At 41.1% G+C, this 17,405-nt stretch overlaps 1 protein-coding gene across 1 annotated transcript in view; it reads right to left on the bottom strand.

The window, feature by feature from the left end:
• Window positions 1-17,405, bottom strand: part of LOC140934369 (dnaJ homolog subfamily C member 11-like) — a 52,262-nt gene that overhangs the window by 6,187 nt on the left and 28,670 nt on the right. The gene's annotated exons all lie outside the window — the stretch shown is intronic.

Raw genomic sequence — 17,405 nt, forward strand, 5'->3', positions numbered from 1 at the left:
GAGTAATGACATTCGGAATTAACATGTTTGGAGTGACGACATTCGGTATTCAAATGTTTGCAGTGACGACATTCGGAATTCAAATGTTAGAAGTGACGACATTCGAAATACCAATGTTTGGACTAATGACATTCGGAATTCAAATGTTAGGAGTGACGACATTCGAAATTCCAATGTTTGGAGTGACGACATTTGGAATTCAAATGTTAGGAGTGACGACATTCGGAATTCAAATGTTAGGAGTGACGGCATTCGGAATTCAAATGTTTGGATTGACGATATTCGAAATTCATATGTTTGGAGTGGTGACAATTGGAATTCAAATGTTTGGAGTAATGACATTCGGAATTAACATGTTTGGAGTGACGACATTCGGTATTCAAATGTTTGCAGTGACGACATTCGGAATTCAAATGTTAGGAGTGACGACATTCGGAATTCAAATGTTTCGAGTGACGACATTCGGAATTCAAATCTTTGGAGTGACGACATTCGGTATTCAAATGTTTGGAGTGATGACATTCGGAATTCAAATGTTAGGAGTGACGACATTCGAAATTCCAATGTTTGGAGTGACGACATTCGGAATTCAAATGTTAGGAGTGACACCATTCGGAATTCAAATGTTTGGAGTGACGACATCCGGAATTCAAATGTTAGGAGTGACACCATTCGGAATTCAAATGTTTGGAGTGACGACATTCGGAATTCAAATGTTAGGAGTGACGACACTCGAAATTCCAATGTTAGGAGTGACGACATTCGGAATTCAAATGTAAGGAGTGACGACATTCGAAATTCATATGTTTGGAGTGACGACAATTGGAATTCAAATGCTTGGAGTGATGACATTCAGAATTAAACTGTTTAGAATGACGACATTCGGAATTCAAATGTTTGGAGTGATGACATTCGGAATTTAAATATTTGTAGTGATGACACGCGGTATTCAAATGTTGTTTAGTGACGACATTCGCAATTCAAACGTTTCTAGTGATGACATTCGCAATTCAAGTGTTTGTAGTGATGACATTCAGTATTCAAATATTTTTGTGGTGGTGACATTCGTAATTCAAATGTTTAGACCGATGACAATCGAACTCAAATGTTTGGAAGGATGACATTCGGAATTCAAATCTTTGGAGTGACGACATTCGGTATTCAAATGTTAGGGGTGACGACATTCGAAATTCAAATGTTTGGAGTGACGACATTTGGAATTCAAATGTTAGGAGTGACGACATTCGGAATTCAAATGTTAGGAGTGACGACATTCGGAATTCAAATGTTTGGAGTGACGATATTCGAAATTCAAATGTTTGGAGTGACGACAATTGGAATTTAAATGTTTAGAGTGATGACATTCGGAATTTAAATGTTTTGAGTGACGACATTCGGTATTAAAATGTTTGCAGTGACGACATTCGGTATTCAAATGTTTCGAGTGACGTCATTCGGAATTCAAATGTTAGGAGTGACGACATTCGAAATTCCAATGTTTAGAGTGACGACATTCGGAATTCAAATGTTAGGAGTGACACCATTCGGAATTCAAATGTTTGGAGTGACGACATTCGGAATTCAAATGTTAGGAGTGACGACATTCGGAATTCAATTGTTAGGAGTGACGACATTCGAAATTCCAATGTTTGGAGTGATGACATTCGGAATTCAAATGTTAGGAGTGACGAAATTCGAAATTCCGATGTTTGGAGTGACGACATTTGGAATTCAAATGTTAGGAGTAACGACATTCGGAATTCAAATGTAAGGGGTGACGACATTCGGAATTCAAATTTTTGGAGTGACGATATTCGAAATTCATATGTTTGGAGTGACGACAATTAGAATTCGAATTTTTGGAGTGATGACACTCGGAATTAAACTGTTTAGAATGACGACATTCGGAATTCAAATGTTTGGAGTGATGACATTCGGAATTCAAATATTTGTAGTGATGACACGCGGTATTCAAATGTTGTTTAGTGACGACATTCGCAATTCAAACGTTTCTAGTGATGACATTCGCAATTCAAGTGTTTGTAGTGATGACATTCAGTATTCAAATATTTTTGTGGTGGAGACATTCGTAATTCAAATGTTTAGACCGATGACAATCGCACTCAAATGTTTGGAAGGATGACATTCGGAATTCAAATGTTTAGAGTGATGACATTCCGAATTCAAACGATTGTCGTTATGACATTCAGTATTCAAATGTTTGGAGTGATGACATTAACGATTCAAGTGTTTGTAGTGATGATATTCGCAATTCAAATGTTTGGACGGATGACATTCGCAATTCAAATGTTTGGAAGGATGACATTCGGAATTCAAATGTTTGGACGGATGAAATTCGGAATTCAAATGTTTGGTTGGGCTGATGACATCCGGAAGTCAAATGATTGTAGTGATGACATTTGGGATTCATGTAACCTAGTGCAACCTGCATCGTGGTTTAAGCCGTCGGCGACTAAACCTACAACTCCACTAGGCTTAGCTAAGGTGGGTTAAACTGGGTCTCCTGAGAGAAGGATACAACATCTGTCTTAAGGTCTACGGTGGACCACCCCCAGTTAGGTGGACTCTGGTATCACCCAAGGGCGGAGATAAACAGACCTATCCACCGGCCAGCCGCTGCAGCATGGCATAAATGCCGGCATGTCCTGACCCGTCCTTGCCCGCAGAACCAAATTTTTGCCTTGCCGAGTGAGTGACCCTAGTCAATTGAAAAGCTGGTTTCCCTACAGTCCTTTTACATGCAGTTCTAAGGTATAAATGGCACAGAAAACAGGCTCCCATACAGGCTCAAACGTCGCCTGGGTTAACAAAGTTCGTGCTGGCTCGATCCCATTCCAGTGACCTGAGAAAAGTGGGCTAGGAGGACACGGGATCTCTCTGAAACTCAGAGAATGGAATGTCAGAAGGTTACTAAATAAAACTGACTAAAGAGGACCTGAATGTCCGACAGCATTGGTACTAAAAGAATTTGAGAGTTACATCATTGATATAACAGCGCTAAGTGAGACTCAATTGCCATCCTACGACGGTATGGTAGATCCTGGCTACACAATCCTTTTGGAGTGGCAGGGGAGAGAACAAGCGAAATGAATCTAGAGATGGTTTTCCAACAGGGAACTCCATTGCTGAGCAGCTGAAGAAAGACCCGACACCTGTCAGTGACAGGATAAAGAACATGAGACTTTCGCTGCAGAGGAATGTTTGCCACAATAGCTGGGTGTGTATGCTCCAACACTGACCAACCTCTAAGAGATCAAGGAGGAATTCTACAACAGCCTGAGAGAAGTACTGCACAGAGTTCTATTTCTATTACTGGTAATGCCGGTGACTTCAATGCTGGGGTTGGAAAGGAGGTGGACAAATGGGCACATGTGATTGGCCCGCATAGAGTTGGGAATAGAAACTGAAACGGTGAACTTCTGGCTCTTTGCTCGGTGTTTGGTCATCACAAACACTATCTTCAAGCGCAATGAACACCACAAGAAGGAAATGGACAAGACTTTGGCAGGATTGCAACATCAGGAGTCAGAAATTGTTGAGGAAAACTGAAGTTCATTAGAAGCAGCTATATATGACACTGCTCTGTGTCTTGGATAAATCCAATTGCAAACACCAGGATTGCTTCAATGATACTGACAAGAAGCTGTTCGAGGAAAGAAATACTGCAAGGGTGAAAAAGCTTTAAGTGAACACTAGATCAAACAGGACAAAACTGACTGGTACTCGACAGAGTCTAAAGCAGTACACCAGGGAAATGAAGTCTCAAAGATGGGGGGCAAAGGAAACAGAAAAAACAGATATGAAAGAAGTTTTAAAATGATCTGACAGAAGTACATGGGACATAGAAGAGGGGTACAACACAGCTTACTGACCTTGATGGTGAGACAGTAATACAGGAGAAAGCTGAGATTCGCGACAGATTTACAAACTAATTTGACAAGCTACTTAACGTAACTGGAGGGTTGATCGCTCTGTCTTGGACACCACTGCACTGAGACCACAAATTGCATCTCTTGATGAAAAACCTGAAGTCAAGGAACTGTTGGATGCCGTCAATGCAACAAACAAAAGTAAAGCCCCTGGAATGGTTGGTATACCTTCAGAACTCTGAAAACATGGCAGGGTAAAACTGGTACGAACTGGTTTTGCACATCTGGGAAACTGAGTAAAGACCACAAGACTGGAAAGATGCTAGTATCGTGCCAGTTTTCAAGAAGGAAAGTATCAAGTACTGTAGAAACTATCGAGGTATTTATCTCTTCTCAATAGCTCGAAAGATCTTGGCTCGCATACTCCTGAGCAGATTAAACAAACGCATAGCTTCTAATATATCGCCTGAGACTTAATGTAGTTTTCGCAGTGGTAGAGGCACTGTGAATCTGATCTTCTGCCCGCGACAGTTACAAGGAATATCATAGACGAGAACATGGCGCCGCATGTTGTCGTTATCCTGCTAGGAATGGGGTCATCACCTTATCATGGTGGGGAGGTTTGCGTGTCTCAATGACACGCTGAAGGCTTGTACTCCAGGTAGGGCCACCCATGCCGAAAAAAACGAAGGGTAGAGACAAGACAAATACTGACCCCCTGGTCCTCCAGGTTGGGGAATGGGTGTAGGGCTAACAACCCTACCACATAAAAACACTAATTTTTCAGAAAGTGGAAACGTTTTTAACACTACCTGGGGATGTCGCTGCTAGGGCTGCAATGACGCTCTTGGGACAAAGCCAGCGGGAAACCTAAAGGCAGATAGGCCCCATAGTAGCCCTCAAGTGACAGATGATCATCGGTTGCCAATACGTGAGGACCATCGCAGAGACAACATGCCCAATACAAGTAGCTAAGAAGACAAAAGAGCAAGGGATTGAAGTGCCAGATAGGTCAGGTGGAAAGGGATGGGATCGGTAACACTACATTGTAAAGAGAGGATGTGTACATAGGAGATGATGAGGTGCAACAGGGAGGAGTTGCCATCATGATGAGCGCGAGGGCAAAGGGACCCTTGATAAAATGGACGCCAATTAGCAAGGAATTATTACAGCACGATTCTACTCAAAGTACAAAAAGCTGACGGTGGTACTAGCATACGCACTATCGAATGATGCGCTGGATGAGGAAAAGGATAAATTCTCAAACCAGCTGCAGGACACTGTTTCGAGCTGCAACACAAATGATATGATTGTGGTGATGGGTGATTTGAATGCTGAGGTAGGAAACAACAATACTGATGGTGAGGAGGTTGTGGGGAAATTTGGCGTTGGTGTTATGAACGCAAAGGAGAGAGGTCATGTGACATCCACAACCTGACCTGGAGGTCACCAGATGGGAGGAAAGTAAACCAGATTGACCATGGTTTAATGAATGAAAACATGAAAAGATCTATCTTAGACACCAGAGTAATGAGAGATGCGAACGTATACAGTGACCATTACCTAGTGAAAAACAAGGGCTGACACGAGGAAGAACGTAAGAGAGGGTTTCACATAAGTAACTGCAAAGTGAAGAGATCAGGTAGAGATATAATATTGAGTTGAGGAATAGGTTTGAAGCTTTAGGAGACAGAGGAAGGACCATTATTATTTTGTCAACATTATGATTTTGTCAACATACAGTAAGCCATGGATAGGAAACAAACCGTGGGAAAAAATCAAGGAGAGGAAGGAGGTGAAACTGAAAATGGAGGGTACAGGATCGAAATGACTGAAACAGAGATGGAGAGAGGAGTATAATGCGAAAAACACTGAAGTGGAAAGGAGTGCTAGGGAAGAGAGGAGAAATTGGTTAGAGAAGATGACTGCAGCAGAGGAAAGACTGCTGAGAAAGGTAGGAACTATTCAAGGAGCTGTTCAGCATTACCAAGTCGATAACAGGAGAATGGCAGAGACAAGAAGAAGGTGTTAAAGCCAAACAAAGGGTGCTTAGGACTGAGACACAAGAAACATTGCAGAGATGGGTGGAGCACTTTAGTGAAATATTAAACAGAGATGACCCAACAAATCCTGTGAAAGAAGATAAGATGGTAGAATCAGAGGAGATTGAGAAAAAAGATCTAGGAAGATCGCGATAACAAGAGGTTAAGGATGTAATGAAGAGGACATAGCCATGGAAAGTGGCTGGAGTAGATGAGGTGTGTCCGGAGTAATTGAGAACTAACATTGAAGACACTGCAAGTAGGCTAACTGGATGTTACAACAGGCTTTGGGAAAATGAGAGGTGGCCGAAAGTGTACAAGAAGGGACTTGTTGTCAAGGTATTCAAGAAAGGTGGGTTGCACAAATGTAACAACGGAAGAGGAGTGACTTCACTACCCGCCATTAGTAAGATATTCTTGACGACACTGTTAGGTGGATCAAGAAAGGCACAGACAAGAAACTTCGAAAGGCGCAGGCTGGGTTTCCACCCAAGAGAAATACAACTGAACAGATCTTTATACTTAGAAACATCTTAGAGCAGGCAAATGAGTCGAGGGCGGGTCTGTATACGCACGTTCTGGACTTCACAAAAGCCTTTGACTATGTACACATAGAAAGCCTATGGAATATCATGAGAAGTAATGGGATACCAGACAAGATGGTGAGAGTGACAGTAGGCATTTAAATGGGTTTTGAGTGTGCAGTCGTAGACAGGAGTGTGACATCATACCAGCTCACGATCAAGTATGGAGTTAAAATGGAGTGCGTGAGGTCAGGTTTCCTATTCTTACTATCTTGGACTGGGTCTAAGTTCAATGAATGCACGAGAAGACTGGAAGATTGGCGGAGGAAGCAGCAAGAGTAGCACGCAAACTTGATGCGAGAAATGGCAAGACACTAGGGACTGATTGTGCTAGAAGCAGGGAGAACATTGTGGTTGATGGTGAAGACGCGGAAGACGTTGAGGAGTTTTACAGACCTGAGTGCTTTTGTCGATAAGGAGGGTGGAGGTAGCAGAAGCACATGGTGCATTCCAGGGACTAAGGAGGGCCTGAGCAAATAGAGGAAAATGAAGGAAAACCAAGATACACCTGTTCAAAACTTAAGTTCAACCGGTCCTGCTGTATGGCTGAGAATCTTGGAAGATCACCAAGAACGATAAATGGAAGCCAGTACCTGAGACAGATAGTGCCGATTAGATGGCAGCAGATGACGATGAAAATGGAACTGGCTATGTCACATATTTAGAAGAGGGGCTGTGAATGACTACTTTACAGCATTAGGGTGACCACCATAAGGTCGGAGGGCGAGAGGAAGTCCAAAAACTACCTGGAGAAGGGCTGTTCAGAAAGAGCGAAACAAAACAGGGTGGAAGAGTTGGGAAGTAGCCAAAGTGGTAGCACGAGATTGAAAGTCTTAGACAGCAGGGAGGCCTTATGTGCCTACTGGCGCGATGATACATGATGATAATGATGCCGTTTTTATTGACTTAACAAAGGCTTTTGATACAGTGTTTCATGAGGGCCTATGAAAAGTGCTCGGAAAGTGTGAATGTCCTTCTAAATTTATCAATCTGGTGAAGGGACTGCACGACAAAATGCAAGTACATGTGGCTCAAGAAAATACATCTTCGAGGAATTTGCAGTCACCGGTTGATGTGAAACAAGGTAGTGTGCTTGCTCCGACACTGTTCTCTCTCTACCGAACAGCAATGTTAGAAGTAGCCTTTGACGGTGTTGGCAACAGTATCTACATCCAAACTAATACTAATCCTGACCTGTTTAATGTTTCCCTTTTCAGAGCAAAAACACGCACAACCCAGATCCTAGTGAGGGAAATGCTGTTTGCAGGTGATAGTGCTATAGTTGCCCACAGTGTTGGTGACATTCAGAGTCTGGTGGACAGGATCGCTAGAGCTGCCTCCCAATTTGGCCTCAAGATCAACATCAAGAAAACTGAGTACTTTACCAGGCAATGCAACACCTACATCCACCTGCTGACCCAACAACCATAACTATCAATCAAGAGGCCCTTGTACAGTGTACCCACTTCAAATACCTAGGAAACACTGTCTCTCTTCAACAACGCTAGCGTAGACAGTGAACTCAGAAACAGGGCTGGAAATACAAGTGCTACTTTTGTAAAACTACACGACGGAAATGACAATGGAGAGGTCACGTGACTTCTGTAGTACAAGTGGTTTAATCAAAACAGGAACAATCTTCCCTCAAAAAAAATCTTTAAGCTGATCTACAGGTCACCAGATGGGAGGAGAGTAAACCACAATGACTATATTTTAGTGAATGGAAAGATCAGAACCATCTTAAAGACCAGAGTAATGAGAGGAGCAGACGTATACAGTGACCATTACCTTGTGAGAACCAGAATAAGTCTAAAGTTGGTAATGCCTGAGGGAAGAAAGAATGTAAGGTAAAGGTTTGACCTAAATAAACTGCACAGGGAAGAGATCAGGCAGAGATAGAACATTGAGTTGAGGAATAGGATTGAAGCTTTAGCAAACATATAGGATCTGGAGGCAGGACACGACGTGATTTTGTCAACATACAGAAACTTGCTAAATCATGAATATGAAACAATTTTACAAAACATGGGAAAAGATCAAGGAGAGAAAAGAGGCAAAATTGAAATTGGAGGGCACAAGATCGGAACGACTGAAACAGGGATGAAGATTGAAGTATAATGAGAAAAACAATGAAGTGAAACGTAGTGCTAGGGAAGATTGGAGAAATTGGTTAGAGAAGAGGGCTGCAGCAGCGGAAAAGGCTGCTGCGAAAGGTAGGAACTATTCAAGGAGCTGTTCAGCTTTACTAAGTCAATAACAGGAGAATGACAGAGACAAGAAGTAGGTGTTAAAGCAAAAAAGGGATGCTTAGGACTGAAACACGAGAAAGACTACAGAGATGGGTGGAGCACTTTAGTGAAATATTAAACAGAGATGACCCAACAAATCCTGTCAAATCCTGTGAAAGAAGATAAGAGAGTAGAATCAGAAGAGATTGAGGAAATAGATCTAGGAAGATCGCGATAACAAGAGGTTAACGATGTAATGAAAGGGACAAAGCCAGGGAAAGTGGCTGGAGTAGATGAGGTGTGTCCGGAGTACTTAAGAACTAAAATTGAAGACACTGCAAGTAGGCTAACTAGATGTTACAACAGGCTTTGGGAAAATGAGAGGTGGCCGAAAGTGTACAAGAAGGGACTTGTTGTCAAGGTATTCAAGAAAGGTGATTTGCACAAATGTAACAACGGAAGAGGAGTGACTTCACTACCCGCCATTAGTAAGATATTCCTGAGGACGCTGTTAGGTGGATCAAGAAAGGGATAGACAAGAAACTTCGAAAGGAGCAGGCTGGGTTTCCACCCAAGAGAAGTACAACTGAAAAGATCTTTATACTTAAAAACATCTTAGAGCAGGCAAATGAGTCGAGGGCGTGTCTGCATACGCACTTTCTGGACTTCGACAAAGCCTTTGACTATGTACACATAGAAAGCCTATGGAATATCATGAGAAGTAATGGGATACCAGACAAGATGGTGAGAGTGATAGTAGGCATTTGCATGGGTTTGAGTGTGCAGTCGTTGACAGGAGTGTCACATCATACTGGCTCACGATCAAGTATGGAGTTAAAATGGGGTGCGTGATGTCAGGATTCCTATTCTTACTGTCTTGGACTGGGTCATGAGAAAGGCAAAGCAGATAGGAGGGATAAGGTGGAATCTGACAACAGTGCTGGAGGACCTTGAGAATTCGCAGATGACATTGCACCACTGTCATCTACGTTCAATGAATGCACGAGAAGACTGGGAGATTGGCGGAGGAAGCAGCCAGAGTAGCATGCAAACTTGATGCGAGAAAGGGCAAGACGCTAAGGGCTGATTGTGCTAGAAGCAGGGAGAACATTGTGGTTGATGGTGAAGAAGTGGAAGACGTTGAGGACTTTTACAGACCTGAGTGCTATTGTCGACAAGGAGGGTGGAGGTAGCAGAGGCACATGGTGCATTATAGGGACTAAAGAAGGCCTGAGCAAATAGAGGAATAGGAAGGAGAGCCAAGATACACCTGTTCAAAACTTAAGTTCGACCGGTCCTGCTAAATGGCTGAGAATCTTGGAAGATCACCAAGAACGATAGTGCCTGAGACAGATAGTGCAGATTAGATGGCAGCAGAGAATAACAAACAAAAAGAGTGGTTGAGTTGGCAGAGACCAATGCCACAAGTTGTAAATTATGACGATGAAACTGGAACTGGCTATGTCACATACTTAGACGAGGGGCCGTGAATGACTACTTTACAGCATTAGGGTGAACACCATAAGGTCGGAGGGCGAGAGGAAGTCCAAAAACTACCTGGAGAAGGGCTGTTCAGAAAGAGCGAAACAAAACAGGGTGGAAGAGTTGGGAAGTAGCCAAAGTGGTAGCACGAGATTGAAAGTCTTAGACAGCAGGGAGGCCTTATGTGCCTATTGGCGCGATGATACATGATGATAATGATGCCGTTTTTATCGACTTAACAAAGGCTTTTGATAAAGTGTTTCATGAGGGCCTATGAAAAGTGCTCGGAAAGTGTTAATGTCCTTCGAAATTTATCAATCTGGTGAAGGCACTGCACGACAAAATGCAAGTAGATGTGGCTCAAGGAAACTACATCTTCAAGGAATTTGCCGTCACCAGTGATGTGAAACAAAGAAGTGTGCTTGCTCCGACACTGTTCTCTCTCTCTCTCTACCGAACAATGCTAGAAGTAGCCTTTGAAAGTGTTGGGAACAGTATCTACATCCAAACTCATACTAATCCTAACCTGTTTAATGTCGCCGTTTTCAGAGCAAAAACACGCACAACCCAGATCCTGGTGAGGGAAATCCTGTTTGTAGGTGATAGTGCTATAGTTGCCCACAGTGTTGGTGACATTCAGAGTCTGGTGGACAGGATCGCCAGAGCTGTCTCCAAATTTGGCCTCAAGATCAACATCAACAAAACTGAGTACTTTACCGGCCAATGCAACGCCTAGATCCAGCTGCTGACCCAACAACCATAACTATCAATCAAGAGGCCCTGGTACAGTGTACCCACTTCAAATACCTAGGAAACACTGTCTCCAACTACGCTAGCCTAGACAGTGAACTCAGAAACAGGGCTGGAAATGCAAGTGCTACTTTTGTAACACTACATGACGGAAATGCCAATGGAGAGGTCATGTGACATTTGTACTACAAGTGGGTTAATCACAACAGGAACAATCTTCCCTCAAAAAGACATCTTTAAGCTGACCTATAGGTCACCAGATGGGAGGAGAGTAAAGCAGATTGACTATATTTTAGTGAATGGAAAGATGAGTAATGAGAGGAGCAGACGTATACAGTGACCATTACCTTGTGAGAACCAGAATAAGTGTAAAGTTGGCAAGGCCTGAGAGAAGAAAGAATGTAAGGTAAAGGTTTGACCTAAGTAAACTGCACAGTGAAGAGATCAGTTAAGGATAGACCATTGAGTTGAGGAATAGGATTGAAGCTTTAGGAGACATAGAGGATCCGGAGGCAGGGCATGATGTGATTTTTTCAACATACAGAAACTTGCTAAGCCAACATACACAAACTTGCTAAGCCATGAATATAAAACAATTTTACAAAACATGGGAAAAAATCAAGGAGAGAAAAGAGGCAAAACGGAAAATGGAGGGCGCAAGATCGGAACGACTGAAACAGAGATGAAGACGGAAGTATAATGCGAAAAACAATGAAGTGAAATGTAGTGCTAGGGAAGATTGGAGAAATTGGTTAGAGAAGAGGGCTGCAGCAGCGGAAAAGGCTGCTGCGAAAGGTAGGAACTATTCAAGGAGCTGTTCAGCATTACCAAGTCGATAACAGGAGAATGGCAGAGACAAGAAGAAGGTGTTAAAGCCGAAAAAGGGGTGCTTAGGACTGAAACACGAGAAAGACTACAGAGATGGGTGGAGCACTTTAGTGAAATATTAAACAGAGATGACCCAACAAATCCTGTGAAAGACGATAAGACAGTAGAATTAGAAGAGACTGAGGAAATAGATCTAGGAAGATTGCAATAACAAGAGGTCAAGGATGTAATGAAAGGGGCAAAGCCAGGGAAAGTGGCTGGAGTAGATGAGGTGTGTCCGGAGTAATTGAGAGCTGACATTGAAGACACTGCAAGTACGCTGACTTGGTTTTACAACAGGCTTTAAAAAAATGAGAGGTGGCCAAACGTGTGGAAGAAGGGAGTTGTTGTCGAGGAATTAGAGAAAAGTGATTTGCACAAATGTAACAACGGAAAGGTCGCTATTAGGCGGACCAAGAAAGGCATAGACAAGAAAGTTCGAGAGGAGCAGGCTGCGTTTCCACCGAAGAGAAGTACAACTGAACAGATCTTTATACTTGGAAACATCTTAGAGCAGGCAAATGAGTGGAGGGCAGGTCTGTATGCACAATTTGTGGACTTCGATTCTCGAAACAGAGAAAGTCCATTGAATATCATGAGAAGTTATGGGACACCAAACAAGATGGCTTTTGATACACTGTCTCATGAGGGCCTGTGGAAAGTGCTCGGAAAGTAACAATGTCCTTCTAAATTTATCAATCCGGTGAAGGCACTACTACGAAATACAAGCACATGTGGCTCAAGGAAACCATATCTCCAAAGAATTTGCAGTCACCAATGATGTCAAGCAAGATAGTGTGCTTGCTGCAACACTGTTCTCTCTCTAAATAACCGCAATGCTAGAAGCAACCTTTCATGGTGTTGGGGACGGTATCTATATCCAAACTCACACTGATGCTTATACCTACCAATGCAAAACCTACATCAGTTCCTGAGCCAACAAACACAACCATCAATCAAGAGGCCTTGGTGCAGTTGTTCTACTTCAAATACCTAGGAAGCACTATCTGCAACATCGCCAACTTAGACAGTGAACTCAGATACAGGGTGGGAAATGCAAGTGCTGCTTTTGGAAAACTGCATGACAGCAAAAGGAAAACCAACACGTGACTAAAACAAAGTCAACTGCAAGGTCTATCAAACCATTGTCCCTTCTTCACTCTTGTCACTCCTGTATGGTTCTGAAACATAGACTATATATCAGAGTCAAGTGAAGAAGATCCTTGCTTACATGATGAGGCGTCTAACAGTCAAAATGAACGTACCCTAGAAGAAAAAGATCACGAATGTGGAAATTATCTGCCGCACAGTACTAACATCAATGACAATGTTCTCAGCAAGAAAAATCTCAGATGGCTTGGTAAGTGCATAGAATGGTTAACAACAGACTATCAAAACAGCTGTAGAACTCTTAACTCTGTTTGGGAATGAGCGATCAAGGGAAACCTAGTTTAGGGTTCAAAGGTGTTCCAAAGAGAAACATGAAATGAAGAGACATCAATCTTCACCGACAACAGGAGGGTGTCAACGATAGACCTACCTGGAAAAGAACTATAAAACATTCGTAATTCCAATTTTTGGAGTGATGACATCCGGCATTCAGATGCTTGGAGTGATGAAATTCGGAATTCAAATTTTTGGGGTGATGACATTCGGAATTCAAATGTTTGGAGTGATGACATCGGAATTCAAATGTTTGGAAAGATGACATTTGGAATTCAAATGCGTGAAATGATGATATTCGGAATTTAAATGTTTGGACGGATGACATTCAGCAGTAAAATGCTTGGACAGAAGACATTCGGAATTTAAACGCTTGTAGTGACAACATTCAGAATTCAAATGTTTGGAAGGATGACACCGGAATTCAAATGTTTGAAATGATGACTTTCGGAATTCAAATCTTTGGAGTGATAACATTCGAAATTCAAATATTTGGAAAGATGAAGTTGGGAATTCAAATCTTTTGAGTGATGACATTCGGAATTCAAATGTTTGGAGTAATGACATTCGGAATTCAAATGTTTGGAATGAAGACATTCGAAATTCAAATGCTTAAAATGATGACAGTTGAAATTCAAATATTTGGAATGGTAACATTCAAAATTAAAATTTTTGGAGTGGTGAAATTCACAATTCCAATGTTTGGAATAATCCCATTCGGAAATCACATGGTTGAAATAATGATATTTGGAATTCAAATGTTTGGAGCGATGACATTCGAAATTCACATGTTTGGAGTAAAAACACTCGCAATTCATATGCTTGGAGTGCTGACATTCGGAATTAAAAAGTTTTGAAAAGTAAGGTCAGAATTCCAATGTTTGGAGGGATAGGGCCAGAATTCTAATATTTGGGAAGATAAGCACAGAATACCAATGTTTTGAAAGAGAAGGCCAGAATTCCAATGTTTGGAAAGGGAAGACCAGAATTGTAATGTTTGGAAAGATAACGCCAAAATTCCAATCTTTGGAAGGATAAGGTCAGAATTCCAGTGTTTGGGGGGATAAGGTCAGCAATCCAATCTTTGAAAGGATACGGTCAGAATTCTAATGTTTGGAAAGATAAGGCCAGAATTCCAATGTTTGGAAAGATAAGGCCAGACTTCTAATGTTTGGAAAGATAAGGTCAGAATTCCAACGTTTAAAAGGATAAGGTCAAAATAAAAAATGTTTCGAAGGATAAGGTTAGAATTCCAATGTTTGGAGGGATAAGGTCAGAATTCCAATGTTTAGAAGTATAAGGCCAGAATTCTAATGTTTGGAAAGCTAAGGACAGAATTCCAATGTTTGGAGGGATAAGGACAGAATTCTCATGTTTGAAAAGATAAGGTCAGAATTCCAATCTTTGAAGGGATAAGGCCAGAATTCTAATGTAAAGGCACTCGTCACTTAATGACACTCAGAATTCATATGCTTGGAGTCCTGACATTCGGAATTAAAATGTTTCGAAAAGTAAGGTCAGAATACCAATGTTTGGAAAGATCAGGCCCGAATTCCAATGTTTCAAAAGATAAGCCCACAATTCCAATGTTTGGAAAGATAAGGCCAGAATTCTAATGTTTGGAAAGATAAGACCAGAATTCCAATGTTTGAAACGATAAGGTCAGAATTCCAATGTTTGAAAAGATAAGGTCAGAATTCCAATGTTTGAAGGGATAACGTCACAATTCTAATGTTTGGACAGATAAGGCAACGTTCAAGTGTTTCGAAGGATAAAGTAAGTATTTCATCGTATAGAAAGATAAGGTCAGAATTCAAATGTTTGGAAAGATAAGGTCAGAATTCAGATGTTTCGACAGTTAAGGCCTGAATTCTAATCTTTGGAAAACTAAAACCAGAATTGCAATCTTTCACAGCTAAGGCCAGAATTCTATTGTTTGCAAGGATAACGTCAGATTTCTAATCTTTGGACAGAATAGGTGAAAATTTAAAAACTTGGAAAGATAAGGTCTGAATTCCAATGTTTGGATTGATAAGATCAAAATTCAAATGTTTGGAGAAATAAGGCAGGAACTCCAATGTTTGGAAAGATAGCGTCAGAATTCCAATGTTTCGACAGATAAGGTAAGATTTCCAATGTCTGTAAGGATAAGATCAGAATTTAAATAATTGGAAAGATAAGATGACAAGTCCAATGTTTGGACAGATAAGGCAATAATTCCAATGTTTAGAAAGATAAAATGAGAATTCCACTGTTTAGACAGATAAGTAGAGAATTCCAATGTTTCGAAGGATGAGGTCAGAGTTCCAGTGTTTGGACGGATAAGATCAGAATTCAAATGTTAGGTCAAATAAAGCCGGAATTCCAATGCTTGGAAGGATAAGGTCAGAATTCAAATGTTTGGAAGGAAAAGGTCAGAATTCCAATGTTTGGAAAGATAAGGTCAGAATTCCAATGTCTGGACAGATAAGGACAAAATTCCAATGTTTGGAAAGATAAAATAAGAATTCCAATGTGTTGACGGATGAGATAAGAATCCAATGTTTGGAAAGGTAAGGACAGAATTCTAATGTTTGCACAGACAGGGTACGATTTCCAATGTTTGGAAGGATAAGGACAAAACCCCAATGTTTAGAAAGATAAGGTCTGAATTCCGTTGTTTGCACAGGTAAAGCCAGAAGTCCAGTGCTTGAAAGGATGAGGTTAGAATTCCAGTCTTTGGACAGATAAGGTCAGAATTCCAGTCTTTGGACGGATAAGGGCAGAATTCTAATGTTTACAACGATAGCACCAGAATTTCAATCTTTGAATGGATAAGGCCAGAATTCCAATGTTTGGAAAGATAAGCTCAGAATTACAATGTTTGGACAGCTAAGGCCAGAATTCCAATGTTTGGAAAGATAAAATCAGAATTCCAATGCTTTGAAGGGTAAGGCCAGAATTCTAATGTTTCGAGGGATAAGACAAGAAATCCACTGTTTGTAAGGAGAAGGCAAGAATTCCAGTATTTGGAAGGATAAGGTCAAAATTCTAATGTTTCGACGGATAAGTTCAGAATTCCAGTGTTTCGACAGACAAGACCAGAATTCCAGTGTTTGGAAGGATGAGATCACAATTCTAATGTTAGGAGAAATAAGGCCAAAATTCCAATCTTTTGAAGGATAAGGTGAGAATTCGAATGTTTGGAATAATAACGGTCGGAATTCCAGTGTTTTAAAAGATAAGGTCAGAATTCCAATGTTTGGACGGATAAGATCAGAATTCCACCGTGTGGAAAGAAAAGGACTGAATTCCAATGTTTGGAAGGATAAGGTCAGAATTCTAATGTTTGGACGGATAAGATCAGAATTTCAATGTCTGGGCACCTAAGGCCACATTTTTAATGTGTGAAAGGATAAGGTCAGAGTTCCAATGTTTCAAAGGCTAAAGCCAGAATTCCAGTGCTTAGAAGGATAAGAAGAGAAATCCAAGCTTTGAATGGATAAGCCCAGAATTCCAATGTTTGGAAACATAAATTCAGAATTCCAATGTTTGGACAGATAAGGCCAAAAATATCAATGTATGGAAAGATAAGGTCAGAATCCCAATGTTTGCACAGATAAGGTCAGAATTCCAATGTTTGGATTGATAAGGTAAGAATTCAAAGGTTTTGAAAGACAAGCTTAAAATTCCACTGTTTGCAAAGATAAGGTCAGAATTTCAATGTTTGGACGGATAGGTTCACAATATCAATGTTAGGACAGATAAGACCAGAATTCCAATCTCTGGAAGGATAAGGTCAGAATTCTAATGTTTGGACGGATAAGGTCAGAATTTCAATGTTTGGACAGACAAGGCCAGAATTCCAATGTTTTGAAGGATAAGATCAGAATTCTAATTTTAGGAGAAATAAGGCCAGAATTCCAATGTTTTGAAGGATAAGGTCAGAATTCCAATGTTTGGACGGATAAGATCAGAATTTCAATGTCTGGGCACATAAGGCCACATTTTTAATGTGTAAAAGGATAAGGTCAGAGTTCCAATGTTTCAAAGGATAAAGGCAGAATTCCAGTGCTTGGAAGGAACGGATGAACGGATAAGCCCAGAATTCCAATGTTTGGAATCATAAATTCAGCATTC

The sequence above is a fragment of the Porites lutea genome, chromosome 1 (genome assembly GCF_958299795.1).
Source record: "Porites lutea chromosome 1, jaPorLute2.1, whole genome shotgun sequence".
NCBI lineage: Eukaryota > Metazoa > Cnidaria > Anthozoa > Scleractinia > Poritidae > Porites > Porites lutea.